Source organism: Eublepharis macularius, chromosome 18 (genome assembly GCF_028583425.1).
Source record: "Eublepharis macularius isolate TG4126 chromosome 18, MPM_Emac_v1.0, whole genome shotgun sequence".
Taxonomy (NCBI): Eukaryota; Metazoa; Chordata; class Lepidosauria; order Squamata; family Eublepharidae; genus Eublepharis; species Eublepharis macularius.
Genome location: NC_072807.1, coordinates 33,397,996 through 33,407,427, shown reverse-complemented (window position 1 = coordinate 33,407,427; position 9,432 = coordinate 33,397,996). Strand labels below are relative to the sequence as shown.

The 9,432-nt window shown below is 47.0% G+C and overlaps 1 protein-coding gene across 2 annotated transcripts in view; it reads left to right on the top strand.

Moving 5' to 3' along the window:
- Window positions 1-2,843: 2,843 nt before the first annotated feature.
- The window catches only part of CSK (C-terminal Src kinase), a 69,330-nt gene continuing 62,741 nt past the window's right edge, over window positions 2,844-9,432 (top strand). The window contains exon 1 of one of the 2 annotated variants that reach the window (XM_055002906.1): window positions 2,844-3,357. The gene's annotated coding sequence lies outside the window, so the exon portion shown is untranslated. Of the gene's footprint in view, window positions 3,358-4,799; window positions 4,846-9,432 lie in introns of those variants that run through there. The other variant, XM_055002908.1, reaches the window with a different exon arrangement.

Genomic DNA, 9,432 nt, shown 5'->3' with positions numbered 1-9,432 from the left:
TCAAGAGCTACTTATCTGAGCTAGAACCCCTTCAGTAGGCTAATACTCTGTATTCCCCATCTATGCACATGAAACTGCTTCATACAGAGTGCGGGGTTCTCTCGTTCTGAGAGTTTTCCCCCTGTGCCTGGCACCAACTCCAGGAGAGAAATGTCTGTCCCCAAACTCCTTTGAAAAACTCAGGAATTTAACTCAGAACATTATACATGCAAAGCTACAGTCCTGTCTCCAGGTGCTTTTTTCCCTGGAGAATATTTATTTGTTTGTTTCATGACTTCATTTGCACTCTGCCTTTTATTCTCACAACAGCCCTGTGAAGTAGGTTAGGCTGAGAATGGGTAAGTGGACTAGACAAAGAGTGGGGATCCGAACTCGAGTGCCCCAGATCTTAATGTAATCTAACTACTATAGCACACTGCCTCTCCATAGCTTGTGCTACAGGATCTGTTTATGTGATCAGCCCACAAAGAGGTTTATAAAATGGTTTGTTGGAGGGTCTGGTTGGTGGGCTCGAATTTCCTTCACATCCAGAAAACTACAGACCTAGCTTTTGATCTCTTATGTAGGACAGATGTTCTTTTTTTAATTTAGTCTGTTTGTAATAAGATGTATACAACAACAACGTTCAATTTTATATACCACCTTTCAGGACAACTTAATATCCACTCAGAACGGTTTACAAAGTATGTTATTATTATCACCACACCCTGCGAGGGGGCGGAGCTGAGAGAGCTGTGAGAGAGCTGGGACTGACCTGAGGTCACCCAGCTGATTTCTAGTGAAAGAGTGGGGAATCAAAACCTGGCTCTCCAGATTAGAGTCCTGCCACTCTTAACCACTACACCAAACTGGGTCTCTGCCCACAAGTCATTTCATACATTTATTTGAGACTCAGTGTGGTGTAGCAAATAGCATGTTGAACAGCTTTGAGATCTTAATTGCAGAGAAGCAGTATAAAAATCGAATTAATAAATAAGATCTGGGACTAAGATCTGGAAGACCCAGGTTCCAATCCTCCGCCTTGCCCTGGAGACTCACTGGATGACCTTAGGCCAGTCATATACTCTCCGCCTAACCTACTTCACAGGGTTGTTGTGACGATAAAGTAGAAGCAGGGAGAATGACGCTGTAAGCTGCTTCGAGACCCCACTGGGAGAGAAACAAGGTATAAATATGTGTCACGTTTTTATTCCACTTTTCTAAGAAAAAAGGTGGGTGGGAGGTGGGTGCGCAAAGCTTGCCCCACCTCCATTTTATCCCTGCAAGAACCCCAAGAAGCAGGTGAGAGAAAGAGAGACAGAGAGGGAGGGAGAGAGATTGGTCAAATTCACCCTATAAGATTCATGGCTGAGTGAGGATTTGAACTCAGATCCTGTGCCAGCACTCGAATACTGACACACTGTTCAGACACATTCCAGATGATATTGTCCTACAAAACATTCCTTCTGCACTCTTCAGTGGGATTCTCCAAGGCTGTCCAACACGCACCCCGTCATTTTAGGAGAGCATTCGATCAAATGGAACCCCACTTAGGGTCAGAACAACTAGCAGTGTTGTGCAGTGGGTAGAGAGTCAGACTGAGATCTGGAAGAGCTAGGTTCGAAACCCCCACTCTGCCATGAAGCTTGCTGGGTGATCCTGGGCCAGCCACATACTCTCAGCCTAACCTACCTCAGAGGGTTGTTGTCAGGATAAAACGGAGGAGAGGAGAATGACGTAAGCCACCTTGGGTCCCCACTGGGGAGACAGGCGAGGGCATAAACATAGTAAATAAAAACATAAACAAACCATTGCAGACCCAGATGTGGTTTGAGCAGCAAAGTACAGAGGAAGAGCCATGCACCACAGCAGCAAAAATCTTTGCAAACTTGCTTTTAAAGGCCTTATTACACAGTTGATTGAAATGTCCTTGAAATGGACCGTACTGACTCACCCTGCGTAATCCGCCTTGAGTCTCAGCGAGGAAAGGTGGACTGTAAATAAATAACTTCACCCGCCTCTGAGTGATTCCGCACATGCTGGATAATGCACTTCCAATCCTCTTTATAGATAATTTGGAATGGTTTTTTTTGTGTGCGGAACAAATAATCCACCTCAAACGATTGATAAAGTGCATTGAAAGTGCATTATCCAACGTGTGCGGAATCAGCCTTTATTGGATTCTTACTAAGGCTATGCCTTTGTAAACTTGTGTTTATTTACCCTATGGCATTGTTTGAGGAAATGTCCTTGAAATTGACTGTACTGGTCTCACACTGTAATCCGCCTTGAGTTTCAGGGAGGAAAGGCGGACTACAAATAAATAAATAAATAAATAAATAAATAATAAAATAACGTGACCCTGGAATCCTGTTTTCTTATGGCGGAAGAGACGGGATTTAAAACAAGAAAAATGCGCTCAAGTTTAAGATGCGCCAAAGAGATAAAAGTAAGCTACGTCACACATTTATTTTACTTGCTGAATGTTTATTACTGATATTCACTGAATACTTATTGTTATTGGTTTATACAATAGACATAGTTAACAAATGTAACACAATAATGTAAACATATTATATACCTTGCATATCTTGTATGATTGTTTTTGAATTGAATAAAAATATTTTTTTTAAAAAAAGTTTAAGAGGCTACTAGAGAATCCCCGCTGGAAATCAGTCGAGGGGGGCGAGCGGGGCCCTCCGTCCGAGCTTCCCTGTCTCAGGCAAGGGGGCGACGGCCAGGAGGTGGCGCCGCCGCCTCCTTTCGGTCCGACTCGGGGAGGGAATGGAAAAGGAAGGGAGGGGAGGGTGGAAAGGCAGGGCGGCGCAGGCGCGCTGCTGCAGGCGGACTGGTCCGGGCGTCGCTTCCCTTCTGCCACCAGGCCCTGCGAGCTCCCTGCGGCGGAGGGTGGAAGAGGGAGCGGCGGGGCCGGGGGGAGAGAGCGCGCCGCCCCCGCCAAGGATCGCCCGGAGGACCCCCTCCCAAGCCACCCCGCCGAGCCCACCCCCGCCCGCGCGCCGCGCCACGCTTGGAACGCTCGCCGCGCCAACGTTCCAAAGGCAGCCGGCAGCGTTCGAAATTGGAACGTCCGCGGATACATTGTTGCCGCTCCCCCTCCCGCCCGCGCGCCCCTCCCCCTGCCCCCCTCTCCAACCTCTCCTTACCTCCCCCGATCCCCCTGCCTGATCCCACCCCCGGGGACCTCTCCCCGGCCCTCGCAGCTTCCTCCATCCTCGCCCCCCCTCGCCTTCCCTCCAGCGCATGGAATACACGGCAGTTGCCTGAAGACCCCCCCCCCCCGGTCACCCGAGAGGATCCAGTTCTTCAAAGAATCGCACCCACCCCGGCTTGGGAAGCGGAGGCAGGGAGGAGAGAGAGGTGAGTGGCAGAGATCTACCCCCCCCCCCCCCATGCACAATGCCAGGATCCCAGAGGTGCTTGCTTGACGACCGCCACTCCATAATTGCACTGATCTGGAAGATGCTTGGAGGGTTTATTTCAAGACCTGGTTGAGGGGAGTCCACTTAAGAGAGCAAGATTCGGGTCCAAGAGGGCCTTTAAAGACCAACTCGATTTCTAGGGTGTGAGCTTTTGAGAGTCAAAGCTCCCCTCTTCAGATAAGAAAATCCATTTAAGGGGCTAGTCCCCAGGGAGGAGAGGATCCGCTGGGGAGGAGAGGGGCACGTCACACCCATCAAAAGCGGACACTTTTAGATGGATAACCATGTTGGTCCGCAGTAGAACAGCAGGATTTGGGTTCCTTGGCACCTTTGAGACCAACAAGCTTTTAGGGTGTGAGCTTTCCAGAGTCAAAGCTCCCTTCAGTGGCAGAGTGCTGTGGGTGGCTTCCCAGGAGTCCCCGGGGGTGGGAGGGCACAGATGTTCCCTCGCCCTGAGCTCTTCTGGTCCCCTCCTCCAAACTGAAACGAAAGAAGGCTTTTGCTTTTGCGCTCTGGGATACCGAAGTTCCCTCCCGCTTTGACTAGGCCTGTCATTTCTTGTCTGTCCTTTTCTTCCGTGTTGGTGTCCAGAGAGAAAAATCAGTGGCGTTTCTGGGTGTGTGTGAGAATTAAGATGTATTTGCTTCATCATTTTGGGTGTCCACAGCTGCCTTCTGATCCCCATTGGGTTGCCTTGGTGGTACATCAGTGTGTTCAAATAGAAGAGATGTTATTTTTTTTTATTACCTGTCTCTATAGCCTGGAGAAGGGCGGGCTGGGCAGAATGTTGTGATGGGACTCGAAAGTGGGGGGGGGGGGCTTGCCTTCCTTCCTGTTGTGTGTCGACAAGAATCACTCTTGCCCGGTGTGATGCATTGTGGCAAAGCTGTCCGTGGGTTTTTATTATTATTTTATGAATCCCTGAAGCATTTCTTCCTCTCAGGCAATTCCGGGTAACTCGATTGGGTTAATTGATTTTCTTTAAAGGAGGTAAACAAAGCCGCAAATTAGGCCGGGGGCGGAGGTGGGGGAAGGAGACCTCTGTTGCCACTGTGGCCCACGTCTTCCAGCCCTGTGTATCAAACGCATGAGGTCATATGTGTAGTGCGCACCCTCCCTGACCCATGCGCTTGTGGATCCTCCTGGGTCAGATTGGGACGAGGGCCTGTTGTCTCAAGAGATCCCATAATAACAAGCAGGTTGGAAAAAACACACTACCTTTCTACGGCCGGTATACTATCACCTTCCATGCTTTAAAATAAATGTGTATATAAAATCTTTTTTTTTTTTTTTTTGCTGCAAAGCCAACAGTGGTGCTACAGGTGCTCTTACACCCGGGCCCTTCCAGATTCACAAGGCTGGGATACAACAAAGCTATTGATGCCTGCGGGTCGGGATCTCTGCTTTTCTCCCCTCGCCACAATCAGTGAGTCATATGGAAGCAAACTGGCTGCTGGGCAGGCGGGCGGCCGATCTGTTGTATTGCCTTTGGCTGCTGAATAGCCGCCGTTGGCGCGCGCCACCCTGTTGGGAGGAAGGCAGCAAGGTTTGCTACAACTGGGAAGCCGTGGGTAGCTGTTTGATGGGATGAAAGATTTAGAAAAAGCTCAGGGACGTGGTGTTTATTGCGAGCTGTGCTCGTTTAAAGGGCTGGCAGCAGGCTGATTAAAACCATCACTTGTTTGGGGCCTGTGTGAACTCTCTCTGTGTCTGAATCTGGACTCAGAGGAGCTCTCAGAAGAACAGCTGTTCCCTGCGGAATGAAGAGAGCGGTTCTTTTCATGTATATACATTTATTTATTTTTTTGGCCGGGGAAGGAATCGAGGCTTTGTTTCGAAGTCTGAACCAAAGGGGCAAATCGGGAATTAAAAACATCTTTGGTAGTTCCGTCTGGAGGTATCAAAGCAATGGCAGATGCCCTGGTGGCTGGAACGGGCACCGATAGATGGATATTGATACCCTGATTTTCTCCCCAGTTGGGGAACCCAAAATAGCTTACAACACCCCTCCTGGATTTTATGCACACAACAACACCCCATGAGGTAGGCTAGGTTGAGAAAGAGTGACTGCCTCCAAGGTCACCCAGCGAGCTTCCACGGCAGAGCACGGATTTGGACCTGCGTCTTCCAGAAGCTCAGCCCTGTGTTCTAAACACTGCACCATACACAAATTTTTGGCATCTTAAAGAAGAGCCGGATTTGGTTCCAGCATAAGAAAATTCCAAAGTCGAGGAGCCGTCACCTGGAGCAGGCCCCTGGGTGGAGAGGGTCCGAAGGGAAAAGAGTCTGTTCGACTGACCTGCAGACTCCTGATTCTCTGATGGGTAAATATTCCGAGAAGCCGAGAATGCCACTCTGTGTTGGTGGTGATGTACCTTTTCAGTTCTGCTCTAGTGTCACTCGTTGCCAACGATGAGAGCTGTTGGCAAAGTGAGCTATCACAAGTATGGGGGGGGGGCTGCGTACTCCCCTGCCACACGGCAGTCGGGGGACACACCTAGCGATGTAGCAAAGCTGCTCTGACCAGCCCACCTTTTATAACCACCAGCATCTCCAAACAAACCATAAGCAGCCATCAGAGGTATAAGACTTCCCCTGTCAATCAGGTTTTTAAACGTCCCATTCTTTCTCCGGTTTTCATGTTTGCGACGGCCCTGTGAGGTCAATTTGGAAGAGAGGGAGAGAATGGTTGGCCCGTGGTTGCCCACTGAAGCTCGTTGCTGAAGAGGATTTGAACTTGGCTCTCCACGCAAACCACTGTGCCAGAGTGGCTCATGGGATGGAGAGGAAAAATCTGTCTGTGTTTCTCTATACCGTTCGTAATCCTATAAACCACTGTCATATTCCCCTTTAGTGATCTTATTTTTTTTTCTTTACTGGAAATGCCCAAATAGTGTTTCCTCATATGGAAGGTGAACGTTACACCCTGAGGAAGGGCATTGCAGTGGTGGTAACCCTCCATGCAAATCCCAAGGTCAAGTTTGTTTACAAAAGACGTTGACAGCCATGTGCATCCCAAGCAAAAGCTGCATAATACCTTTTTTATGAAGACTCTCTATAATAACACAACACTATGTGTGCTGCTCAGATAGTTGCTGTGACGGTTTGGCCGACAAACTGTCTGGCGCTCTACCCACTACACTATTCTTCCCCTCTGAACATTTGCAGGCTGCTTTACCTCATCAAGGGTCCATTGCAGGGCTAGCCAGTTCACTGTTTGTGTTTCAAGGAGGGCGAAGAACACATCTGTGCATTCAAGTGGCCAGTTCAGAAGATGATTTTGAAAGGCTGAAGCGGAACGTGGTATTGGTTGGCCAAGAAGGTTTGTGGCCTATATTAGAGCACAGCTTGGTGGCTCCTGGTGCCTTTGCAGACGGAAGTTGTCTTGCAAAAAGAAAGAAGTCAGGTAAACACCACGCTTATCCGATCTGAAGCCTGCCCTACAGCATGTGCTTAGTTCTCGGTGCACCGTTCCCTCGTTAAGCATGTTTGCTAAAGGCTTATCTTTCCTCATTCAAATTGAGCTCAGGTAGAGGAAGGGAAACACTGGAGTGCTGGTTTCAGATTAACTGTGCAATCCTAAAGTTACACCCTCCTAAGGGCACAGAATGGTGTAAGTCTGTTTAGGATTGCGCTATAAGCCATTTATTCGTTTCCTGGATGGAAACAAGCTTTCTTGGCTACTGTCCATGCTCATGCATAAGATTGTGGAGCTCATATGTGTTTTCATTTAAATATCAGTGATAGGACCGAGGTCCTGGAAATGACATAAATGTAATTTGTAATAAATGTGCTCAATCCAAAAATGCGGAAGCCCTTGGTCACCGCACGGCATTCGACCAGACTTTCCCCAGTGCTTCAGTGTGATGTGGCAAGCAATTGGTTAACAGGAAATGGCTTGGAAGAGTTTAGAGTCTTGTTGAGTGGTCTTGTATTTTCAGATTCACAGTTCACATTTTTGTCGTGAAGGATGCAAGAGGAAAATGTCTTCTCCATGTAAATCACTCATTCAAGTTTTTTTGCTCCCAGCTCACCTGGCTAGGTACCAGTCCCTGTCATGTTGCTTTAGGGGTATGATTTGCTTATAAAATTATGGGCCTCTGTTGGAGCTTCTTGTTGCTTACAAGGGATTCCTTTATTCAATTGCTTTGGAAGCTGTCCTAGGATTATTCCCTTGAAACGACAGTTCTTAAGTACGCAAGTCATTTTCAGGTAGGCTTTTTGACGTCGTTCGTAGGCTACTGTGCAGCTCTATGAAAATTTTATCACATGTGGAAAAGGGGTTAGAACGCCAGACTTCCTAGATGTGTGAAGATCTGGAGAAAATGTTTTTTTTCCGGAGGACTTCTTCCAGCTTTATTAGAAATTTTGGGTAGCGCTGAAAAACAGCAATGTGAAATATTTTCGCTTTTTGCATAGCAAAATGCTTTTTAAGACAAGGTTTTTCTCAGAATTATTTATTTACTTCATTTATACCCTGTCTTTCTCCCCTATATGGACCGAAAATATCTTTCCCCCTGCTTCCATTTTATCCTCGTAACAACCCTGTGAGGTAGGTTGCGCTGAGAGTGGGTGGCCCAAGTTCATCAGCAAACTTCCTTGCCAGGGTGGGGATTCGAACCTGGTTCTCCCAGATCCTATAGGCTGGTTCTGCACACGTTGGATAATGCACTTTCAATGCACTTTATCAATCGTTTGAGGTGGATTTTTTGTTCCGCACACAAAAAAACCTGTTCCAAATGATCTAAGTGAAGATTTTTCTGCAAGTTAATCTATAACATTAGAGAATGTCTGTGTATACTGTAGGTATATGCAACGTTTTCAAGCATATATTTATTGTTGGGAGAGAAGGTGGCATGGTATAGCCTGATTTCGTCAGATCTCGGAAGCTAAGCAGGGTCCATACTGGGATGGGAGACCTCCAAAGAAGGCCCTGCAGAGGAAGGCAATAGGAAACCACGTCTGCTTCTCGCTTGCTTTGAAAGCCTCCTTGCTTGGGTGTGACTGGAAAGCACTTTACACACACAGACACATATTTACTGTTTAAATGTGACTAATTTAGTCCACAATTAATATGTCGAGATGTGTATGATGAGAATACGTAAACATTGAATTCACCAAGAAACTTGATAATCAAATATATTGCTAACGGTAATCTTGTCCAACTAGCACACTTTATTTTGTTTGCTATACAATTTGTTTTCTGTTTTCAGTCTTTATGTTTTCCTGCCCCTCAGGGCCAAGCTACACATGAAGAATGACACTTGAATGGCAAGTGTATTTCTCCCTGTTCACTTGCCCTCCACTCAATCCACTTGCCGTTCAAGTGTCATTCGTCATGTGTAGCTTGGCCCTCAGATAGCAAAAACGAAGATACATCTGCTAGAGCTGCATTGGCCTCAGCGGTTTGCAGCTCTCTTTATCTTTACTGTTGGCAGTCTTCACAGTTTTGTTTGCAGAAAAGAAAAATGTTCATACTTCTAAATTATATAAATATCACAAATAGTACAATCTGCTAACAAATCTATAAATTTTATGTTGTTAAATCAGTGAAATAAATGATAAAAAAGCAAATAGTATTGTCGAAGGCTTTCACGGCCGGAGAACGATGGTTGTTGTGGGTTTTCCGGGCTGTATTGCCGTGGTCTTGGCATTGTAGTTCCTGACGTTTCGCCAGCAGCTGTGGCTGGCATCTTCTGAAGATGCCAGCCACAGCTGCTGGCGAAACGTCAGGAACTACAATGCCAAGACCACGGCAATACAGCCCGGAAAACCCACAACAACCAAAAAGCAAATAATGAATGAATCTCACCCCCAACCCCTAGTTCTGTTTTTTTGGAAAGAAAATGGCCATTCCCTCATAGCTTCAAAATTTCAGGAAATTTTTCATCTCTCACAAGATCTCACTAGTTATTTGTAGACTTGAATTCAGATTCTGCACTCTGCCATGGGGCTTAATGGGTGACCTTGGCTGAGTTATCTTCTGTCGTCCTCACCTAGGTTTTAGGATTGG